A 19,377-nucleotide genomic window follows, 5' to 3' on the forward strand; every position below is an offset into this window, starting at 1 on the left:
CGGAGACTGCCAAAAGCAGCAGTGTCTGGTGCCCACTTTAATAGCACCATTCACACTATTCATTTGCGAGAGCATTTCTTAAATACCGCACCCATTCATAATTTTTTTTATCCTTGACCGCTTTTTTCGAAAGGGCCACGGTGGGAGGGGCTGTTACAAAATTCATTTGCCTCCTGTGAGGATCGAACTCACGACCTCTGGTTTACTAGACCAGCGCTCTGCCACTGAGCTAAGGAGGCGCCTCCTAGCGCGCTTTTCGGGTACTTTGTTCTTACAGACTAGTGAATCGGAGCCCTTCAGCTCGAAACGCACCGCATGAGCGACCATTATTTGCATTTCGTTAGCACAGCTGCTGCTTTCCTACACATCTCACACCATATCGATGTACAAATTAAATTCCAAAACAAATTTATTTCATTTCAGAGTTACTTTCAGCTTCAAATACCGTTCCTCTGATATTCATCCGAAGCTAGGCATCGTCGTAACCCGTTACGTTCATCACGCAAGGCTCACGAGAGGGGCGCATGTTGGATCCGCGTAGACACAAAATTTTGAGCCGCCCAGCGTGGGGCTCGAACCCACGACCCTGAGATTAAGAGTCTCATGCTCTACCGACTGAGCTAGCCGGGCTGTACACAAGGGTTACGAGCCATACAATACTGATTTGACCTGCGACCATCTATTGAAGATTCTTTTGACTACAGCTTATTTCCTGCTGCCACAAATCAGCTACAATCCTATTTAATGAAAAATTGTCTCCGAAAGGCATCAAATCTGCTTGAAATGATACGTGGCTATCAGCACCATTATTCAACACACATGCTCGACTGTGCGCAGACGCCTGTGGCGTAGCCCTTGGGTCCTGAATCAGATGCACTAGTTGCAACAAAAACTCTCCTGAACGGCACTGTGCCGAAAATTTCGCTACAGATCACCCTTGTGTTGCTTGTGCTTCAGGTAGACGCCGGTTTTGCAGCCAGGAAGCGGACAGCAGCTACTTTCAACTAGTTTTGCAGTACTCAAACAACACACTAAAACAGCATGCATCTTTTGCAGAACAGGAAAAACTCGACTGTGACAGGATTCGAACCTGCAATCTTCGGATCCGAAGTCCGACGCCTTATCCATTAGGCCACACGGTCACTGGCGCAATATGCTTCCCCACACACACCTCATTTTCACCATTTGTACACTTGGCGGAATGAATTTCCCATCTTTGACCCAGTTCTCCATCTCAAATTTTAGTACTAAAAGTGCGACGCTACTTCTTGCTGTGTCCCATCGCAAGTTACATTCAAGCCCTTATGACGCTGATCAAACAAGAGGTGGCAAATCAGCTTCAATCGCTTAGTGCCATCTCAGTCGCTTGCGGAAGGTACCTCACCTTAAGTGATACAATGGCGAGTTGTCGCTATTACCAAAGCGCCGCCGCCGCCGCCGACGATGATAATCGCGAGGGTCTTTATCAGGGGTAGAAAATACATCACAAGAACTAAGTATTTCACGTCGGCATTCACCGGAGACTGCCAAAAGCAGCAGTGTCTGGTGCCCACTTTAATAGCACCATTCACACTATTCATTTGCGAGAGCATTTCTTAAATACCGCACCCATTCATAATTTTTTTTATCCTTGACCGCTTTTTTCGAAAGGGCCACGGTGGGAGGGGCTGTTACAAAATTCATTTGCCTCCTGTGAGGATCGAACTCACGACCTCTGGTTTACTAGACCAGCGCTCTGCCACTGAGCTAAGGAGGCGCCTCCTAGCGCGCTTTTCGGGTACTTTGTTCTTACAGACTAGTGAATCGGAGCCCTTCAGCTCGAAACGCACCGCATGAGCGACCATTATTTGCATTTCGTTAGCACAGCTGCTGCTTTCCTACACATCTCACACCATATCGATGTACAAATTAAATTCCAAAACAAATTTATTTCATTTCAGAGTTACTTTCAGCTTCAAATACCGTTCCTCTGATATTCATCCGAAGCTAGGCATCGTCGTAACCCGTTACGTTCATCACGCAAGGCTCACGAGAGGGGCGCATGTTGGATCCGCGTAGACACAAAATTTTGAGCCGCCCAGCGTGGGGCTCGAACCCACGACCCTGAGATTAAGAGTCTCATGCTCTACCGACTGAGCTAGCCGGGCTGTACACAAGGGTTACGAGCCATACAATACTGATTTGACCTGCGACCATCTATTGAAGATTCTTTTGACTACAGCTTATTTCCTGCTGCCACAAATCAGCTACAATCCTATTTAATGAAAAATTGTCTCCGAAAGGCATCAAATCTGCTTGAAATGATACGTGGCTATCAGCACCATTATTCAACACACATGCTCGACTGTGCGCAGACGCCTGTGGCGTAGCCCTTGGGTCCTGAATCAGATGCACTAGTTGCAACAAAAACTCTCCTGAACGGCACTGTGCCGAAAATTTCGCTACAGATCACCCTTGTGTTGCTTGTGCTTCAGGTAGACGCCGGTTTTGCAGCCAGGAAGCGGACAGCAGCTACTTTCAACTAGTTTTGCAGTACTCAAACAACACACTAAAACAGCATGCATCTTTTGCAGAACAGGAAAAACTCGACTGTGACAGGATTCGAACCTGCAATCTTCGGATCCGAAGTCCGACGCCTTATCCATTAGGCCACACGGTCACTGGCGCAATATGCTTCCCCACACACACCTCATTTTCACCATTTGTACACTTGGCGGAATGAATTTCCCATCTTTGACCCAGTTCTCCATCTCAAATTTTAGTACTAAAAGTGCGACGCTACTTCTTGCTGTGTCCCATCGCAAGTTACATTCAAGCCCTTATGACGCTGATCAAACAAGAGGTGGCAAATCAGCTTCAATCGCTTAGTGCCATCTCAGTCGCTTGCGGAAGGTACCTCACCTTAAGTGATACAATGGCGAGTTGTCGCTATTACCAAAGCGCCGCCGCCGCCGCCGACGATGATAATCGCGAGGGTCTTTATCAGGGGTAGAAAATACATCACAAGAACTAAGTATTTCACGTCGGCATTCACCGGAGACTGCCAAAAGCAGCAGTGTCTGGTGCCCACTTTAATAGCACCATTCACACTATTCATTTGCGAGAGCATTTCTTAAATACCGCACCCATTCATAATTTGCCTCCTGTGAGGATCGAACTCACGACCTCTGGTTTACTAGACCAGCGCTCTGCCACTGAGCTAAGGAGGCGCCTCCTAGCGCGCTTTTCGGGTACTTTGTTCTTACAGACTAGTGAATCGGAGCCCTTCAGCTCGAAACGCACCGCATGAGCGACCATTATTTGCATTTCGTTAGCACAGCTGCTGCTTTCCTACACATCTCACACCATATCGATGTACAAATTAAATTCCAAAACAAATTTATTTCATTTCAGAGTTACTTTCAGCTTCAAATACCGTTCCTCTGATATTCATCCGAAGCTAGGCATCGTCGTAACCCGTTACGTTCATCACGCAAGGCTCACGAGAGGGGCGCATTTTGGATCCGCGTAGACACAAAATTTTGAGCCGCCCAGCGTGGGGCTCGAACCCACGACCCTGAGATTAAGAGTCTCATGCTCTACCGACTGAGCTAGCCGGGCTGTACACAAGGGTTACGAGCCATACAATACTGATTTGACCTGCGACCATCTATTGAAGATTCTTTTGACTACAGCTTATTTCCTGCTGCCACAAATCAGCTACAATCCTATTTAATGAAAAATTGTCTCCGAAAGGCATCAAATCTGCTTGAAATGATACGTGGCTATCAGCACCATTATTCAACACACATGCTCGACTGTGCGCAGACGCCTGTGGCGTAGCCCTTGGGTCCTGAATCAGATGCACTAGTTGCAACAAAAACTCTCCTGAACGGCACTGTGCCGAAAATTTCGCTACAGATCACCCTTGTCTTGCTTGTGCTTCAGGTAGACGCCGGTTTTGCAGCCAGGAAGCGGACAGCAGCTACTTTCAACTAGTTTTGCAGTACTCAAACAACACACTAAAACAGCATGCATCTTTTGCAGAACAGGAAAAACTCGACCGTGACAGGATTCGAACCTGCAATCTTCGGATCCGAAGTCCGACGCCTTATCCATTAGGCCACACGGTCACTGGCGCAATATGCTTCCCCACACACACCTCATTTTCACCATTTGTACACTTGGCGGAATGAATTTCCCATCTTTGACCCAGTTCTCCATCTCAAATTTTAGTACTAAAAGTGCGACGCTACTTCTTGCTGTGTCCCATCGCAAGTTACATTCAAGCCCTTATGACGCTGATCAAACAAGAGGTGGCAAATCAGCTTCAATCGCTTAGTGCCATCTCAGTCGCTTGCGGAAGGTACCTCACCTTAAGTGATACAATGGCGAGTTGTCGCTATTACCAAAGCGCCGCCGCCGCCGACGACGACGATGATAATCGCGAGGGTCTTTATCAGGGGTAGAAAATACATCACAAGAACTAAGTATTTCACGTCGGCATTCACCGGAGACTGCCAAAAGCAGCAGTGTCTGGTGCCCACTTTAATAGCACCATTCACACTATTCATTTGCGAGAGCATTTCTTAAATACCGCACCCATTCATAATTTTTTTTATCCTTGACCGCTTTTTTCGAAAGGGCCACGGTGGGAGGGGCTGTTACAAAATTCATTTGCCTCCTGTGAGGATCGAACTCACGACCTCTGGTTTACTAGACCAGCGCTCTGCCACTGAGCTAAGGAGGCGCCTCCTAGCGCGCTTTTCGGGTACTTTGTTCTTACAGACTAGTGAATCGGAGCCCTTCAGCTCGAAAAGCACCGCATGAGCGACCATTATTTGCATTTCGTTAGCACAGCTGCTGCTTTCCTACACATCTCACACCATATCGATGTACAAATTAAATTCCAAAACAAATTTATTTCATTTCAGAGTTACTTTCAGCTTCAAATACCGTTCCTCTGATATTCATCCGAAGCTAGGCATCGTCGTAACCCGTTACGTTCATCACGCAAGGCTCACGAGAGGGGCGCATGTTGGATCCGCGTAGACACAAAATTTTGAGCCGCCCAGCGTGGGGCTCGAACCCACGACCCTGAGGTTAAGAGTCTCATGCTCTACCGACTGAGCTAGCCGGGCTGTACACAAGGGTTACGAGCCATACAATACTGATTTGACCTGCGACCATCTATTGAAGATTCTTTTGACTACAGCTTATTTTCTGCTGCCACAAATCAGCTACAATCCTATTTAATGAAAAATTGTCTCCGAAAGGCATCAAATCTGCTTGAAATGATACGTGGCTATCAGCACCATTATTCAACACACATGCTCGACTGTGCGCAGACGCCTGTGGCGTAGCCCTTGGGTCCTGAATCAGATGCAGTAGTTGCAACAAAAACTCTCCTGAACGGCACTGTGCCGAAAATTTCGCTACAGATCACCCTTGTGTTGCTTGTGCTTCAGGTAGACGCCGGTTTTGCAGCCAGGAAGCGGACAGCAGCTACTTTCAACTAGTTTTGCAGTACTCAAACAACACACTAAAACAGCATGCATCTTTTGCAGAACAGGAAAAACTCGACCGTGACAGGATTCGAACCTGCAATCTTCGGATCCGAAGTCCGACGCCTTATCCATTAGGCCACACGGTCACTGGCGCAATATGCTTCCCCACACACACCTCATTTTCACCATTTGTACACTTGGCGGAATGAATTTCCCATCTTTGACCCAGTTCTCCATCTCAAATTTTAGTACTAAAAGTGCGACGCTACTTCTTGCTGTGTCCCATCGCAAGTTACATTCAAGCCCTTATGACGCTGATCAAACAAGAGGTGGCAAATCAGCTTCAATCGCTTAGTGCCATCTCAGTCGCTTGCGGAAGGTACCTCACCTTAAGTGATACAATGGCGAGTTGTCGCTATTACCAAAGCGCCGCCGCCGCCGACGACGACGATGATAATCGCGAGGGTCTTTATCAGGGGTAGAAAATACATCACAAGAACTAAGTATTTCACGTCGGCATTCACCGGAGACTGCCAAAAGCAGCAGTGTCTGGTGCCCACTTTAATAGCACCATTCACACTATTCATTTGCGAGAGCATTTCTTAAATACCGCACCCATTCATAATTTTTTTTATCCTTGACCGCTTTTTTCGAAAGGGCCACGGTGGGAGGGGCTGTTACAAAATTCATTTGCCTCCTGTGAGGATCGAACTCACGACCTCTGGTTTACTAGACCAGCGCTCTGCCACTGAGCTAAGGAGGCGCCTCCTAGCGCGCTTTTCGGGTACTTTGTTCTTACAGACTAGTGAATCGGAGCCCTTCAGCTCGAAACGCACCGCATGAGCGACCATTATTTGCATTTCGTTAGCACAGCTGCTGCTTTCCTACACATCTCACACCATATCGATGTACAAATTAAATTCCAAAACAAATTTATTTCATTTCAGAGTTACTTTCAGCTTCAAATACCGTTCCTCTGATATTCATCCGAAGCTAGGCATCGTCGTAAACCGTTACGTTCATCACGCAAGGCTCACGAGAGGGGCGCATGTTGGATCCGCGTAGACACAAAATTTTGAGCCGCCCAGCGTGGGGCTCGAACCCACGACCCTGAGATTAAGAATCTCATGCTCTACCGACTGAGCTAGCCGGGCTGTACACAAGGGTTACGAGCCATACAATACTGATTTGACCTGCGACCATCTATTGAAGATTCTTTTGACTACAGCTTATTTCCTGCTGCCACAAATCAGCTACAATCCTATTTAATGAAAAATTGTCTCCGAAAGGCATCAAATCTGCTTGAAATGATACGTGGCTATCAGCACCATTATTCAACACACATGCTCGACTGTGCGCAGACGCCTGTGGCGTAGCCCTTGGGTCCTGAATCAGATGCAGTAGTTGCAACAAAAACTCTCCTGAACGGCACTGTGCCGAAAATTTCGCTACAGATCACCCTTGTGTTGCTTGTGCTTCAGGTAGACGCCGGTTTTGCAGCCAGGAAGCGGACAGCAGCTACTTTCAACTAGTTTTGCAGTACTCAAACAACACACTAAAACAGCATGCATCTTTTGCAGAACAGGAAAAACTCGACCGTGACAGGATTCGAACCTGCAATCTTCGGATCCGATGTCCGACGCCTTATCCATTAGGCCACACGGTCACTGGCGCAATATGCTTCCCCACACACACCTCATTTTCACCATTTGTACACTTGGCGGAATGAATTTCCCATCTTTGACCCAGTTCTCCATCTCAAATTTTAGTACTAAAAGTGCGACGCTACTTCTTGCTGTGTCCCATCGCAAGTTACATTCAAGCCCTTATGACGCTGATCAAACAAGAGGTGGCAAATCAGCTTCAATCGCTTAGTGCCATCTCAGTCGCTTGCGGAAGGTACCTCACCTTAAGTGATACAATGGCGAGTTGTCGCTATTACCAAAGCGCCGCCGCCGCCGACGACGACGATGATAATCGCGAGGGTCTTTATCAGGGGTAGAAAATACATCACAAGAACTAAGTATTTCACGTCGGCATTCACCGGAGACTGCCAAAAGCAGCAGTGTCTGGTGCCCACTTTAATAGCACCATTCACACTATTCATTTGCGAGAGCATTTCTTAAATACCGCACCCATTCATAATTTTTTTTATCCTTGACCGCTTTTTTCGAAAGGGCCACGGTGGGAGGGGCTGTTACAAAATTCATTTGCCTCCTGTGAGGATCGAACTCACGACCTCTGGTTTACTAGACCAGCGCTCTGCCACTGAGCTAAGGAGGCGCCTCCTAGCGCGCTTTTCGGGTACTTTGTTCTTACAGACTAGTGAATCGGAGCCCTTCAGCTCGAAACGCACCGCATGAGCGACCATTATTTGCATTTCGTTAGCACAGCTGCTGCTTTCCTACACATCTCACACCATATCGATGTACAAATTAAATTCCAAAACAAATTTATTTCATTTCAGAGTTACTTTCAGCTTCAAATACCGTTCCTCTGATATTCATCCGAAGCTAGGCATCGTCGTAACCCGTTACGTTCATCACGCAAGGCTCACGAGAGGGGCGCATGTTGGATCCGCGTAGACACAAAATTTTGAGCCGCCCAGCGTGGGGCTCGAACCCACGACCCTGAGATTAAGAGTCTCATGCTCTACCGACTGAGCTAGCCGGGCTGTACACAAGGGTTACGAGCCATACAATACTGATTTGACCTGCGACCATCTATTGAAGATTCTTTTGACTACAGCTTATTTCCTGCTGCCACAAATCAGCTACAATCCTATTTAATGAAAAATTGTCTCCGAAAGGCATCAAATCTGCTTGAAATGATACGTGGCTATCAGCACCATTATTCAACACACATGCTCGACTGTGCGCAGACGCCTGTGGCGTAGCCCTTGGGTCCTGAATCAGATGCACTAGTTGCAACAAAAACTCTCCTGAACGGCACTGTGCCGAAAATTTCGCTACAGATCACCCTTGTGTTGCTTGTGCTTCAGGTAGACGCCGGTTTTGCAGCCAGGAAGCGGACAGCAGCTACTTTCAACTAGTTTTGCAGTACTCAAACAACACACTAAAACAGCATGCATCTTTTGCAGAACAGGAAAAACTCGACTGTGACAGGATTCGAACCTGCAATCTTCGGATCCGAAGTCCGACGCCTTATCCATTAGGCCACACGGTCACTGGCGCAATATGCTTCCCCACACACACCTCATTTTCACCATTTGTACACTTGGCGGAATGAATTTCCCATCTTTGACCCAGTTCTCCATCTCAAATTTTAGTACTAAAAGTGCGACGCTACTTCTTGCTGTGTCCCATCGCAAGTTACATTCAAGCCCTTATGACGCTGATCAAACAAGAGGTGGCAAATCAGCTTCAATCGCTTAGTGCCATCTCAGTCGCTTGCGGAAGGTACCTCACCTTAAGTGATACAATGGCGAGTTGTCGCTATTACCAAAGCGCCGCCGCCGCCGACGACGACGATGATAATCGCGAGGGTCTTTATCAGGGGTAGAAAATACATCACAAGAACTAAGTATTTCACGTCGGCATTCACCGGAGACTGCCAAAAGCAGCAGTGTCTGGTGCCCATTTTAATAGCACCATTCACACTATTCATTTGCGAGAGCATTTCTTAAATACCGCACCCATTCATAATTTTTTTTATCCTTGACCGCTTTTTTCGAAAGGGCCACGATGGGAGGGGCTGTTACAAAATTCATTTGCCTCCTGTGAGGATCGAACTCACGACCTCTGGTTTACTAGACCAGCGCTCTGCCACTGAGCTAAGGAGGCGCCTCCTAGCGCGCTTTTCGGGTACTTTGTTCTTACAGACTAGTGAATCGGAGCCCTTCAGCTCGAAACGCACCGCATGAGCGACCATTATTTGCATTTCGTTAGCACAGCTGCTGCTTTCCTACACATCTCACACCATATCGATGTACAAATTAAATTCCAAAACAAATTTATTTCATTTCAGAGTTACTTTCAGCTTCAAATACCGTTCCTCTGATATTCATCCGAAGCTAGGCATCGTTGTAACCCGTTACGTTCATCACGCAAGGCTCACGAGAGGGGCGCATGTTGGATCCGCGTAGACACAAAATTTTGAGGCGCCCAGCGTGGGGCTCGAACCCACGACCCTGAGATTAAGAGTCTCATGCTCTACCGACTGAGCTAGCCGGGCTGTACACAAGGGTTACGAGCCGTACAATACTGATTTGACCTGCGACCATCTATTGAAGATTCTTTTGACTACAGCTTATTTCCTGCTGCCACAAATCAGCTACAATCCTATTTAATGAAAAATTGTCTCCGAAAGGCATCAAATCTGCTTGAAATGATACGTGGCTATCAGCACCATTATTCAACACACATGCTCGACTGTGCGCAGACGCCTGTGGCGTAGCCCTTGGGTCCTGAATCAGATGCAGTAGTTGCAACAAAAACTCTCCTGAACGGCACTGTGCCGAAAATTTCGCTACAGATCACCCTTGTCTTGCTTGTGCTTCAGGTAGACGCCGGTTTTGCAGCCAGGAAGCGGACAGCAGCTACTTTCAACTAGTTTTGCAGTACTCAAACAACACACTAAAACAGCATGCATCTTTTGCAGAACAGGAAAAACTCGACCGTGACAGGATTCGAACCTGCAATCTTCGGATCCGAAGTCCGACGCCTTATCCATTAGGCCACACGGTCACTGGCGCAATATGCTTCCCCACACACACACCTCATTTTCACCATTTGTACACTTGGCGGAATGAATTTCCCATCTTTGACCCAGTTCTCCATCTCAAATTTTAGTACTAAAAGTGCGACGCTACTTCTTGCTGTGTCCCATCGCAAGTTACATTCAAGCCCTTATGACGCTGATCAAACAAGAGGTGGCAAATCAGCTTCAATCGCTTAGTGCCATCTCAGTCGCTTGCGGAAGGTACCTCACCTTAAGTGATACAATGGCGAGTTGTCGCTATTACCAAAGCGCCGCCGCCGCCGCCGACGATGATAATCGCGAGGGTCTTTATCAGGGGTAGAAAATACATCACAAGAACTAAGTATTTCACGTCGGCATTCACCGGAGACTGCCAAAAGCAGCAGTGTCTGGTGCCCACTTTAATAGCACCATTCACACTATTCATTTGCGAGAGCATTTCTTAAATACCGCACCCATTCATAATTTGCCTCCTGTGAGGATCGAACTCACGACCTCTGGTTTACTAGACCAGCGCTCTGCCACTGAGCTAAGGAGGCGCCTCCTAGCGCGCTTTTCGGGTACTTTGTTCTTACAGACTAGTGAATCGGAGCCCTTCAGCTCGAAACGCACCGCATGAGCGACCATTATTTGCATTTCGTTAGCACAGCTGCTGCTTTCCTACACATCTCACACCATATCGATGTACAAATTAAATTCCAAAACAAATTTATTTCATTTCAGAGTTACTTTCAGCTTCAAATACCGTTCCTCTGATATTCATCCGAAGCTAGGCATCGTCGTAACCCGTTACGTTCATCACGCAAGGCTCACGAGAGGGGCGCATGTTGGATCCGCGTAGACACAAAATTTTGAGCCGCCCAGCGTGGGGCTCGAACCCACGACCCTGAGATTAAGAGTCTCATGCTCTACCGACTGAGCTAGCCGGGCTGTACACAAGGGTTACGAGCCATACAATACTGATTTGACCTGCGACCATCTATTGAAGATTCTTTTGACTACAGCTTATTTCCTGCTGCCACAAATCAGCTACAATCCTATTTAATGAAAAATTGTCTCCGAAAGGCATCAAATCTGCTTGAAATGATACGTGGCTATCAGCACCATTATTCAACACACATGCTCGACTGTGCGCAGACGCCTGTGGCGTAGCCCTTGGGTCCTGAATCAGATGCACTAGTTGCAACAAAAACTCTCCTGAACGGCACTGTGCCGAAAATTTCGCTACAGATCACCCTTGTCTTGCTTGTGCTTCAGGTAGACGCCGGTTTTGCAGCCAGGAAGCGGACAGCAGCTACTTTCAACTAGTTTTGCAGTACTCAAACAACACACTAAAACAGCATGCATCTTTTGCAGAACAGGAAAAACTCGACCGTGACAGGATTCGAACCTGCAATCTTCGGATCCGAAGTCCGACGCCTTATCCATTAGGCCACACGGTCACTGGCGCAATATGCTTCCCCACACACACCTCATTTTCACCATTTGTACACTTGGCGGAATGAATTTCCCATCTTTGACCCAGTTCTCCATCTCAAATTTTAGTACTAAAAGTGCGACGCTACTTCTTGCTGTGTCCCATCGCAAGTTACATTCAAGCCCTTATGACGCTGATCAAACAAGAGGTGGCAAATCAGCTTCAATCGCTTAGTGCCATCTCAGTCGCTTGCGGAAGGTACCTCACCTTAAGTGATACAATGGCGAGTTGTCGCTATTACCAAAGCGCCGCCGCCGCCGACGACGACGATGATAATCGCGAGGGTCTTTATCAGGGGTAGAAAATACATCACAAGAACTAAGTATTTCACGTCGGCATTCACCGGAGACTGCCAAAAGCAGCAGTGTCTGGTGCCCACTTTAATAGCACCATTCACACTATTCATTTGCGAGAGCATTTCTTAAATACCGCACCCATTCATAATTTGCCTCCTGTGAGGATCGAACTCACGACCTCTGGTTTACTAGACCAGCGCTCTGCCACTGAGCTAAGGAGGCGCCTCCTAGCGCGCTTTTCGGGTACTTTGTTCTTACAGACTAGTGAATCGGAGCCCTTCAGCTCGAAACGCACCGCATGAGCGACCATTATTTGCATTTCGTTAGCACAGCTGCTGCTTTCCTACACATCTCACACCATATCGATGTACAAATTAAATTCCAAAACAAATTTATTTCATTTCAGAGTTACTTTCAGCTTCAAATACCGTTCCTCTGATATTCATCCGAAGCTAGGCATCGTCGTAACCCGTTACGTTCATCACGCAAGGCTCACGAGAGGGGCGCATGTTGGATCCGCGTAGACACAAAATTTTGAGGCGCCCAGCGTGGGGCTCGAACCCACGACCCTGAGATTAAGAGTCTCATGCTCTACCGACTGAGCTAGCCGGGCTGTACACAAGGGTTACGAGCCATACAATACTGATTTGACCTGCGACCATCTATTAAAGATTCTTTTGACTACAGCTTATTTCCTGCTGCCACAAATCAGCTACAATCCTATTTAATGAAAAATTGTCTCCGAAAGGCATCAAATCTGCTTGAAATGATACGTGGCTATCAGCACCATTATTCAACACACATGCTCGACTGTGCGCAGACGCCTGTGGCGTAGCCCTTGGGTCCTGAATCAGATGCAGTAGTTGCAACAAAAACTCTCCTGAACGGCACTGTGCCGAAAATTTCGCTACAGATCACCCTTGTGTTGCTTGTGCTTCAGGTAGACGCCGGTTTTGCAGCCAGGAAGCGGACAGCAGCTACTTTCAACTAGTTTTGCAGTACTCAAACAACACACTAAAACAGCATGCATCTTTTGCAGAACAGGAAAAACTCGACCGTGACGGGATTCGAACCTGCAATCTTCGGATCCGAAGTCCGACGCCTTATCCATTAGGCCACACGGTCACTGGCGCAATATGCTTCCCCACACACACCTCATTTTCACCATTTGTACACTTGGCGGAATGAATTTCCCATCTTTGACCCAGTTCTCCATCTCAAATTTTAGTACTAAAAGTGCGACGCTACTTCTTGCTGTGTCCCATCGCAAGTTACATTCAAGCCCTTATGACGCTGATCAAACAAGAGGTGGCAAATCAGCTTCAATCGCTTAGTGCCATCTCAGTCGCTTGCGGAAGGTACCTCACCTTAAGTGATACAATGGCGAGTTGTCGCTATTACCAAAGCGCCGCCGCCGCCGCCGACGACGACGACGACGATGATAATCGCGAGGGTCTTTATCAGGGGTAGAAAATACATCACAAGAACTAAGTATTTCACGTCGGCATTCACCGGAGACTGCCAAAAGCAGCAGTGTCTGGTGCCCACTTTAATAGCACCATTCACACTATTCATTTGCGAGAGCATTTCTTAAATACCGCACCCATTCATAATTTTTTTTATCCTTGACCGCTTTTTTCGAAAGGGCCACGGTGGGAGGGGCTGTTACAAAATTCATTTGCCTCCTGTGAGGATCGAACTCACGACCTCTGGTTTACTAGACCAGCGCTCTGCCACTGAGCTAAGGAGGCGCCTCCTAGCGCGCTTTTCGGGTACTTTGTTCTTACAGACTAGTGAATCGGAGCCCTTCAGCTCGAAACGCACCGCATGAGCGACCATTATTTGCATTTCGTTAGCACAGCTGCTGCTTTCCTACACATCTCACACCATATCGATGTACAAATTAAATTCCAAAACAAATTTATTTCATTTCAGAGTTACTTTCAGCTTCAAATACCGTTCCTCTGATATTCATCCGAAGCTAGGCATCGTCGTAACCCGTTACGTTCATCACGCAAGGCTCACGAGAGGGGCGCATGTTGGATCCGCGTAGACACAAAATTTTGAGCCGCCCAGCGTGGGGCTCGAACCCACGACCCTGAGATTAAGAGTCTCATGCTCTACCGACTGAGCTAGCCGGGCTGTACACAAGGGTTACGAGCCATACAATACTGATTTGACCTGCGACCATCTATTGAAGATTCTTTTGACTACAGCTAATTTCCTGCTGCCACAAATCAGCTACAATCCTATTTAATGAAAAATTGTCTCTGAAAGGCATCAAATCTGCTTGAAATGATACGTGGCTATCAGCACCATTATTCAACACACATGCTCGACTGTGCGCAGACGCCTGTGGCGTAGCCCTTGGGTCCTGAATCAGATGCAGTAGTTGCAACAAAAACTCTCCTGAACGGCACTGTGCCGAAAATTTCGCTACAGATCACCCTTGTGTTGCTTGTGCTTCAGGTAGACGCCGGTTTTGCAGCCAGGAAGCGGACAGCAGCTACTTTCAACTAGTTTTGCAGTACTCAAACAACACACTAAAACAGCATGCATCTTTTGCAGAACAGGAAAAACTCGACCGTGACAGGATTCGAACCTGCAATCTTCGGATCCGAAGTCCGACGCCTTATCCATTAGGCCACACGGTCACTGGCGCAATATGCTTCCCCACACACACACCTCATTTTCACCATTTGTACACTTGGCGGAATGAATTTCCCATCTTTGACCCAGTTCTCCATCTCAAATTTTAGTACTAAAAGTGCGACGCTACTTCTTGCTGTGTCCCATCGCAAGTTACATTCAAGCCCTTATGACGCTGATCAAACAAGAGGTGGCAAATCAGCTTCAATCGCTTAGTGCCATCTCAGTCGCTTGCGGAAGGTACCTCACCTTAAGTGATACAATGGCGAGTTGTCGCTATTACCAAAGCGCCGCCGCCGCCGCCGACGATGATAATCGCGAGGGTCTTTATCAGGGGTAGAAAATACATCACAAGAACTAAGTATTTCACGTCGGCATTCACCGGAGACTGCCAAAAGCAGCAGTGTCTGGTGCCCACTTTAATAGCACCATTCACACTATTCATTTGCGAGAGCATTTCTTAAATACCGCACCCATTCATAATTTGCCTCCTGTGAGGATCGAACTCACGACCTCTGGTTTACTAGACCAGCGCTCTGCCACTGAGCTAAGGAGGCGCCTCCTAGCGCGCTTTTCGGGTACTTTGTTCTTACAGACTAGTGAATCGGAGCCCTTCAGCTCGAAACGCACCGCATGAGCGACCATTATTTGCATTTCGTTAGCACAGCTGCTGCTTTCCTACACATCTCACACCATATCGATGTACAAATTAAATTCCAAAACAAATTTATTTCATTTCAGAGTTACTTTCAGCTTCAAATACCGTTCCTCTGATATTCATCCGAAGCTAGGCATCGTCGTAACCCGTTACGTTCATCACGCAAGGCTCACGAGAGGGGCGCATGTTGGATCCGCGTAGACACAAAATTTTGAGCCGCCCAGCGTGGGGCTCGAACCCACGACCCTGAGATTAAGAGTCTCATGCTCTACCGACTGAGCTAGCCGGGCTGTACACAAGGGTTACGAGCCATACAATACTGATTTGACCTGCGACCATCTATTGAAGATTCTTTTGACTACAGCTTATTTCCTGCTGCCACAAATCAGCTACAATCCTATTTAATGAAAAATTGTCTCCGAAAGGCATCAAATCTGCTTGAAATGATACGTGGCTATCAGCACCATTATTCAACACACATGCTCGACTGTGCGCAGACGCCTGTGGCGTAGCCCTTGGGTCCTGAATCAGATGCACTAGTTGCAACAAAAACTCTCCTGAACGGCACTGTGCCGAAAATTTCGCTACAGATCACCCTTGTGTTGCTTGTGCTTCAGGTAGACGCCGGTTTTGCAGCCAGGAAGCGGACAGCAGCTACTTTCAACTAGTTTTGCAGTACTCAAACAACACACTAAAACAGCATGCATCTTTTGCAGAACAGGAAAAACTCGACCGTGACAGGATTCGAACCTGCAATCTTCGGATCCGAAGTCCGACGCCTTATCCATTAGGCCACACGGTCACTGGCGCAATATGCTTCCCCACACACACCTCATTTTCACCATTTGTACACTTGGCGGAATGAATTTCCCATCTTTGACCCAGTTCTCCATCTCAAATTTTAGTACTAAAAGTGCGACGCTACTTCTTGCTGTGTCCCATCGCAAGTTACATTCAAGCCCTTATGACGCTGATCAAACAAGAGGTGGCAAATCAGCTTCAATCGCTTAGTGCCATCTCAGTCGCTTGCGGAAGGTACCTCACCTTAAGTGATACAATGGCGAGTTGTCGCTATTACCAAAGCGCCGCCGCCGCCGACGACGACGATGATAATCGCGAGGGTCTTTATCAGGGGTAGAAAATACATCACAAGAACTAAGTATTTCACGTCGGCATTCACCGGAGACTGCCAAAAGCAGCAGTGTCTGGTGCCCACTTTAATAGCACCATTCACACTATTCATTTGCGAGAGCATTTCTTAAATACCGCACCCATTCATAATTTTTTTTATCCTTGACCGCTTTTTTCGAAAGGGCCACGGTGGGAGGGGCTGTTACAAAATTCATTTGCCTCCTGTGAGGATCGAACTCACGACCTCTGGTTTACTAGACCAGCGCTCTGCCACTGAGCTAAGGAGGCGCCTCCTAGCGCGCTTTTCGGGTACTTTGTTCTTACAGACTAGTGAATCGGAGCCCTTCAGCTCGAAACGCACCGCATGAGCGACCATTATTTGCATTTCGTTAGCACAGCTGCTGCTTTCCTACACATCTCACACCATATCGATGTACAAATTAAATTCCAAAACAAATTTATTTCATTTCAGAGTTACTTTCAGCTTCAAATACCGTTCCTCTGATATTCATCCGAAGCTAGGCATCGTCGTAACCCGTTACGTTCATCACGCAAGGCTCACGAGAGGGGCGCATGTTGGATCCGCGTAGACACAAAATTTTGAGCCGCCCAGCGTGGGGCTCGAACCCACGACCCTGAGATTAAGAGTCTCATGCTCTACCGACTGAGCTAGCCGGGCTGTACACAAGGGTTACGAGCCATACAATACTGATTTGACCTGCGACCATCTATTGAAGATTCTTTTGACTACAGCTTATTTCCTGCTGCCACAAATCAGCTACAATCCTATTTAATGAAAAATTGTCTCCGAAAGGCATCAAATCTGCTTGAAATGATACGTGGCTATCAGCACCATTATTCAACACACATGCTCGACTGTGCGCAGACGCCTGTGGCGTAGCCCTTGGGTCCTGAATCAGATGCAGTAGTTGCAACAAAAACTCTCCTGAACGGCATTGTGCCGAAAATTTCGCTACAGATCACCCTTGTGTTGCTTGTGCTTCAGGTAGACGCCGGTTTTGCAGCCAGGAAGCGGACAGCAGCTACTTTCAACTAGTTTTGCAGTACTCAAACAACACACTAAAACAGCATGCATCTTTTGCAGAACAGGAAAAACTCGACCGTGACAGGATTCGAACCTGCAATCTTCGGATCCGAAGTCCGACGCCTTATCCATTAGGCCACACGGTCACTGGCGCAATATGCTTCCCCACACACACCTCATTTTCACCATTTGTACACTTGGCGGAATGAATTTCCCATCTTTGACCCAGTTCTCCATCTCAAATTTTAGTACTAAAAGTGCGACGCTACTTCTTGCTGTGTCCCATCGCAAGTTACATTCAAGCCCTTATGACGCTGATCAAACAAGAGGTGGCAAATCAGCTTCAATCGCTTAGTGCCATCTCAGTCGCTTGCGGAAGGTACCTCACCTTAAGTGATACAATGGCGAGTTGTCGCTATTACCAAAGCGCCGCCGCCGCCGACGACGGCGATGATAATCGCGAGGGTCTTTATCAGGGGTAGAAAATACATCACAAGAACTAAGTATTTCACGTCGGCATTCACCGGAGACTGCCAAAAGCAGCAGTGTCTGGTGCCCATTTTAATAGCACCATTCACACTATTCATTTGCGAGAGCATTTCTTAAATACCGCACCCATTCATAATTTTTTTTATCCTTGACCGCTTTTTTCGAAAGGGCCACGATGGGAGGGGCTGTTACAAAATTCATTTGCCTCCTGTGAGGATCGAACTCACGACCTCTGGTTTACTAGACCAGCGCTCTGCCACTGAGCTAAGGAGGCGCCTCCTAGCGCGCTTTTCGGGTACTTTGTTCTTACAGACTAGTGAATCGGAGCCCTTCAGCTCGAAACGCACCGCATGAGCGACCATTATTTGCATTTCGTTAGCACAGCTGCTGCTTTCCTACACATCTCACACCATATCGATGTACAAATTAAATTCCAAAACAAATTTATTTCATTTCAGAGTTACTTTCAGCTTCAAATACCGTTCCTCTGATATTCATCCGAAGCTAGGCATCGTTGTAACCCGTTACGTTCATCACGCAAGGCTCACGAGAGGGGCGCATGTTGGATCCGCGTAGACACAAAATTTTGAGGCGCCCAGCGTGGGGCTCGAACCCACGACCCTGAGATTAAGAGTCTCATGCTCTACCGACTGAGCTAGCCGGGCTGTACACAAGGGTTACGAGCCGTACAATACTGATTTGACCTGCGACCATCTATTGAAGATTCTTTTGACTACAGCTTATTTCCTGCTGCCACAAATCAGCTACAATCCTATTTAATGAAAAATTGTCTCCGAAAGGCATCAAATCTGCTTGAAATGATACGTGGCTATCAGCACCATTATTCAACACACATGCTCGACTGTGCGCAGACGCCTGTGGCGTAGCCCTTGGGTCCTGAATCAGATGCAGTAGTTGCAACAAAAACTCTCCTGAACGGCACTGTGCCGAAAATTTCGCTACAGATCACCCTTGTCTTGCTTGTGCTTCAGGTAGACGCCGGTTTTGCAGCCAGGAAGCGGACAGCAGCTACTTTCAACTAGTTTTGCAGTACTCAAACAACACACTAAAACAGCATGCATCTTTTGCAGAACAGGAAAAACTCGACCGTGACAGGATTCGAACCTGCAATCTTCGGATCCGAAGTCCGACGCCTTATCCATTAGGCCACACGGTCACTGGCGCAATATGCTTCCCCACACACACACCTCATTTTCACCATTTGTACACTTGGCGGAATGAATTTCCCATCTTTGACCCAGTTCTCCATCTCAAATTTTAGTACTAAAAGTGCGACGCTACTTCTTGCTGTGTCCCATCGCAAGTTACATTCAAGCCCTTATGACGCTGATCAAACAAGAGGTGGCAAATCAGCTTCAATCGCTTAGTGCCATCTCAGTCGCTTGCGGAAGGTACCTCACCTTAAG

General features: G+C 47.4%; 39 non-coding genes across 39 annotated transcripts; all 39 read right to left on the minus strand.

The window, feature by feature from the left end:
- Positions 1–167: 167 nt before the first annotated feature.
- Trnat-agu (transfer RNA threonine (anticodon AGU)) lies at positions 168–239 on the minus strand. The gene has a single exon. It is a non-coding gene; the product is annotated as a tRNA-Thr (tRNA).
- Positions 240–557: 318 nt separating this feature from the next.
- On the minus strand, positions 558–630 carry Trnak-cuu (transfer RNA lysine (anticodon CUU)). Its single transcript has one exon. It is a non-coding gene; the product is annotated as a tRNA-Lys (tRNA).
- A 439-nt stretch (positions 631–1,069) lies between these two features.
- Trnar-ucg (transfer RNA arginine (anticodon UCG)) lies at positions 1,070–1,142 on the minus strand. The gene has a single exon. It is a non-coding gene; the product is annotated as a tRNA-Arg (tRNA).
- A 542-nt stretch (positions 1,143–1,684) lies between these two features.
- On the minus strand, positions 1,685–1,756 carry Trnat-agu (transfer RNA threonine (anticodon AGU)). The gene has a single exon. It is a non-coding gene; the product is annotated as a tRNA-Thr (tRNA).
- Positions 1,757–2,074: 318 nt separating this feature from the next.
- On the minus strand, positions 2,075–2,147 carry Trnak-cuu (transfer RNA lysine (anticodon CUU)). Its single transcript has one exon. It is a non-coding gene; the product is annotated as a tRNA-Lys (tRNA).
- Positions 2,148–2,586: 439 nt separating this feature from the next.
- Trnar-ucg (transfer RNA arginine (anticodon UCG)) lies at positions 2,587–2,659 on the minus strand. The gene has a single exon. It is a non-coding gene; the product is annotated as a tRNA-Arg (tRNA).
- A 478-nt stretch (positions 2,660–3,137) lies between these two features.
- Positions 3,138–3,209, minus strand: Trnat-agu (transfer RNA threonine (anticodon AGU)). Its single transcript has one exon. It is a non-coding gene; the product is annotated as a tRNA-Thr (tRNA).
- A 318-nt stretch (positions 3,210–3,527) lies between these two features.
- On the minus strand, positions 3,528–3,600 carry Trnak-cuu (transfer RNA lysine (anticodon CUU)). Its single transcript has one exon. It is a non-coding gene; the product is annotated as a tRNA-Lys (tRNA).
- Positions 3,601–4,039: 439 nt separating this feature from the next.
- Positions 4,040–4,112, minus strand: Trnar-ucg (transfer RNA arginine (anticodon UCG)). Its single transcript has one exon. It is a non-coding gene; the product is annotated as a tRNA-Arg (tRNA).
- Positions 4,113–4,657: 545 nt separating this feature from the next.
- Trnat-agu (transfer RNA threonine (anticodon AGU)) lies at positions 4,658–4,729 on the minus strand. The gene has a single exon. It is a non-coding gene; the product is annotated as a tRNA-Thr (tRNA).
- Positions 4,730–5,047: 318 nt separating this feature from the next.
- Trnak-cuu (transfer RNA lysine (anticodon CUU)) lies at positions 5,048–5,120 on the minus strand. Its single transcript has one exon. It is a non-coding gene; the product is annotated as a tRNA-Lys (tRNA).
- A 439-nt stretch (positions 5,121–5,559) lies between these two features.
- Trnar-ucg (transfer RNA arginine (anticodon UCG)) lies at positions 5,560–5,632 on the minus strand. The gene has a single exon. It is a non-coding gene; the product is annotated as a tRNA-Arg (tRNA).
- A 545-nt stretch (positions 5,633–6,177) lies between these two features.
- Trnat-agu (transfer RNA threonine (anticodon AGU)) lies at positions 6,178–6,249 on the minus strand. The gene has a single exon. It is a non-coding gene; the product is annotated as a tRNA-Thr (tRNA).
- Positions 6,250–6,567: 318 nt separating this feature from the next.
- Trnak-cuu (transfer RNA lysine (anticodon CUU)) lies at positions 6,568–6,640 on the minus strand. Its single transcript has one exon. It is a non-coding gene; the product is annotated as a tRNA-Lys (tRNA).
- A 439-nt stretch (positions 6,641–7,079) lies between these two features.
- Positions 7,080–7,152, minus strand: Trnar-ucg (transfer RNA arginine (anticodon UCG)). The gene has a single exon. It is a non-coding gene; the product is annotated as a tRNA-Arg (tRNA).
- A 545-nt stretch (positions 7,153–7,697) lies between these two features.
- Positions 7,698–7,769, minus strand: Trnat-agu (transfer RNA threonine (anticodon AGU)). Its single transcript has one exon. It is a non-coding gene; the product is annotated as a tRNA-Thr (tRNA).
- Positions 7,770–8,087: 318 nt separating this feature from the next.
- Trnak-cuu (transfer RNA lysine (anticodon CUU)) lies at positions 8,088–8,160 on the minus strand. The gene has a single exon. It is a non-coding gene; the product is annotated as a tRNA-Lys (tRNA).
- Positions 8,161–8,599: 439 nt separating this feature from the next.
- Trnar-ucg (transfer RNA arginine (anticodon UCG)) lies at positions 8,600–8,672 on the minus strand. Its single transcript has one exon. It is a non-coding gene; the product is annotated as a tRNA-Arg (tRNA).
- Positions 8,673–9,217: 545 nt separating this feature from the next.
- Positions 9,218–9,289, minus strand: Trnat-agu (transfer RNA threonine (anticodon AGU)). Its single transcript has one exon. It is a non-coding gene; the product is annotated as a tRNA-Thr (tRNA).
- A 318-nt stretch (positions 9,290–9,607) lies between these two features.
- Trnak-cuu (transfer RNA lysine (anticodon CUU)) lies at positions 9,608–9,680 on the minus strand. The gene has a single exon. It is a non-coding gene; the product is annotated as a tRNA-Lys (tRNA).
- A 439-nt stretch (positions 9,681–10,119) lies between these two features.
- On the minus strand, positions 10,120–10,192 carry Trnar-ucg (transfer RNA arginine (anticodon UCG)). Its single transcript has one exon. It is a non-coding gene; the product is annotated as a tRNA-Arg (tRNA).
- Positions 10,193–10,672: 480 nt separating this feature from the next.
- On the minus strand, positions 10,673–10,744 carry Trnat-agu (transfer RNA threonine (anticodon AGU)). Its single transcript has one exon. It is a non-coding gene; the product is annotated as a tRNA-Thr (tRNA).
- A 318-nt stretch (positions 10,745–11,062) lies between these two features.
- On the minus strand, positions 11,063–11,135 carry Trnak-cuu (transfer RNA lysine (anticodon CUU)). The gene has a single exon. It is a non-coding gene; the product is annotated as a tRNA-Lys (tRNA).
- Positions 11,136–11,574: 439 nt separating this feature from the next.
- Positions 11,575–11,647, minus strand: Trnar-ucg (transfer RNA arginine (anticodon UCG)). The gene has a single exon. It is a non-coding gene; the product is annotated as a tRNA-Arg (tRNA).
- A 481-nt stretch (positions 11,648–12,128) lies between these two features.
- Trnat-agu (transfer RNA threonine (anticodon AGU)) lies at positions 12,129–12,200 on the minus strand. Its single transcript has one exon. It is a non-coding gene; the product is annotated as a tRNA-Thr (tRNA).
- A 318-nt stretch (positions 12,201–12,518) lies between these two features.
- On the minus strand, positions 12,519–12,591 carry Trnak-cuu (transfer RNA lysine (anticodon CUU)). The gene has a single exon. It is a non-coding gene; the product is annotated as a tRNA-Lys (tRNA).
- A 439-nt stretch (positions 12,592–13,030) lies between these two features.
- On the minus strand, positions 13,031–13,103 carry Trnar-ucg (transfer RNA arginine (anticodon UCG)). Its single transcript has one exon. It is a non-coding gene; the product is annotated as a tRNA-Arg (tRNA).
- Positions 13,104–13,657: 554 nt separating this feature from the next.
- On the minus strand, positions 13,658–13,729 carry Trnat-agu (transfer RNA threonine (anticodon AGU)). Its single transcript has one exon. It is a non-coding gene; the product is annotated as a tRNA-Thr (tRNA).
- A 318-nt stretch (positions 13,730–14,047) lies between these two features.
- Trnak-cuu (transfer RNA lysine (anticodon CUU)) lies at positions 14,048–14,120 on the minus strand. Its single transcript has one exon. It is a non-coding gene; the product is annotated as a tRNA-Lys (tRNA).
- A 439-nt stretch (positions 14,121–14,559) lies between these two features.
- On the minus strand, positions 14,560–14,632 carry Trnar-ucg (transfer RNA arginine (anticodon UCG)). Its single transcript has one exon. It is a non-coding gene; the product is annotated as a tRNA-Arg (tRNA).
- Positions 14,633–15,112: 480 nt separating this feature from the next.
- Trnat-agu (transfer RNA threonine (anticodon AGU)) lies at positions 15,113–15,184 on the minus strand. Its single transcript has one exon. It is a non-coding gene; the product is annotated as a tRNA-Thr (tRNA).
- A 318-nt stretch (positions 15,185–15,502) lies between these two features.
- Trnak-cuu (transfer RNA lysine (anticodon CUU)) lies at positions 15,503–15,575 on the minus strand. Its single transcript has one exon. It is a non-coding gene; the product is annotated as a tRNA-Lys (tRNA).
- Positions 15,576–16,014: 439 nt separating this feature from the next.
- Trnar-ucg (transfer RNA arginine (anticodon UCG)) lies at positions 16,015–16,087 on the minus strand. The gene has a single exon. It is a non-coding gene; the product is annotated as a tRNA-Arg (tRNA).
- A 545-nt stretch (positions 16,088–16,632) lies between these two features.
- Trnat-agu (transfer RNA threonine (anticodon AGU)) lies at positions 16,633–16,704 on the minus strand. The gene has a single exon. It is a non-coding gene; the product is annotated as a tRNA-Thr (tRNA).
- A 318-nt stretch (positions 16,705–17,022) lies between these two features.
- On the minus strand, positions 17,023–17,095 carry Trnak-cuu (transfer RNA lysine (anticodon CUU)). The gene has a single exon. It is a non-coding gene; the product is annotated as a tRNA-Lys (tRNA).
- A 439-nt stretch (positions 17,096–17,534) lies between these two features.
- Trnar-ucg (transfer RNA arginine (anticodon UCG)) lies at positions 17,535–17,607 on the minus strand. Its single transcript has one exon. It is a non-coding gene; the product is annotated as a tRNA-Arg (tRNA).
- Positions 17,608–18,152: 545 nt separating this feature from the next.
- Trnat-agu (transfer RNA threonine (anticodon AGU)) lies at positions 18,153–18,224 on the minus strand. Its single transcript has one exon. It is a non-coding gene; the product is annotated as a tRNA-Thr (tRNA).
- Positions 18,225–18,542: 318 nt separating this feature from the next.
- Trnak-cuu (transfer RNA lysine (anticodon CUU)) lies at positions 18,543–18,615 on the minus strand. The gene has a single exon. It is a non-coding gene; the product is annotated as a tRNA-Lys (tRNA).
- Positions 18,616–19,054: 439 nt separating this feature from the next.
- Positions 19,055–19,127, minus strand: Trnar-ucg (transfer RNA arginine (anticodon UCG)). The gene has a single exon. It is a non-coding gene; the product is annotated as a tRNA-Arg (tRNA).
- Positions 19,128–19,377: the final 250 nt, after the last annotated feature.

Source organism: Schistocerca cancellata, chromosome 8 (assembly GCF_023864275.1).
Source record: "Schistocerca cancellata isolate TAMUIC-IGC-003103 chromosome 8, iqSchCanc2.1, whole genome shotgun sequence".
Lineage (NCBI taxonomy): Eukaryota > Metazoa > Arthropoda > Insecta > Orthoptera > Acrididae > Schistocerca > Schistocerca cancellata.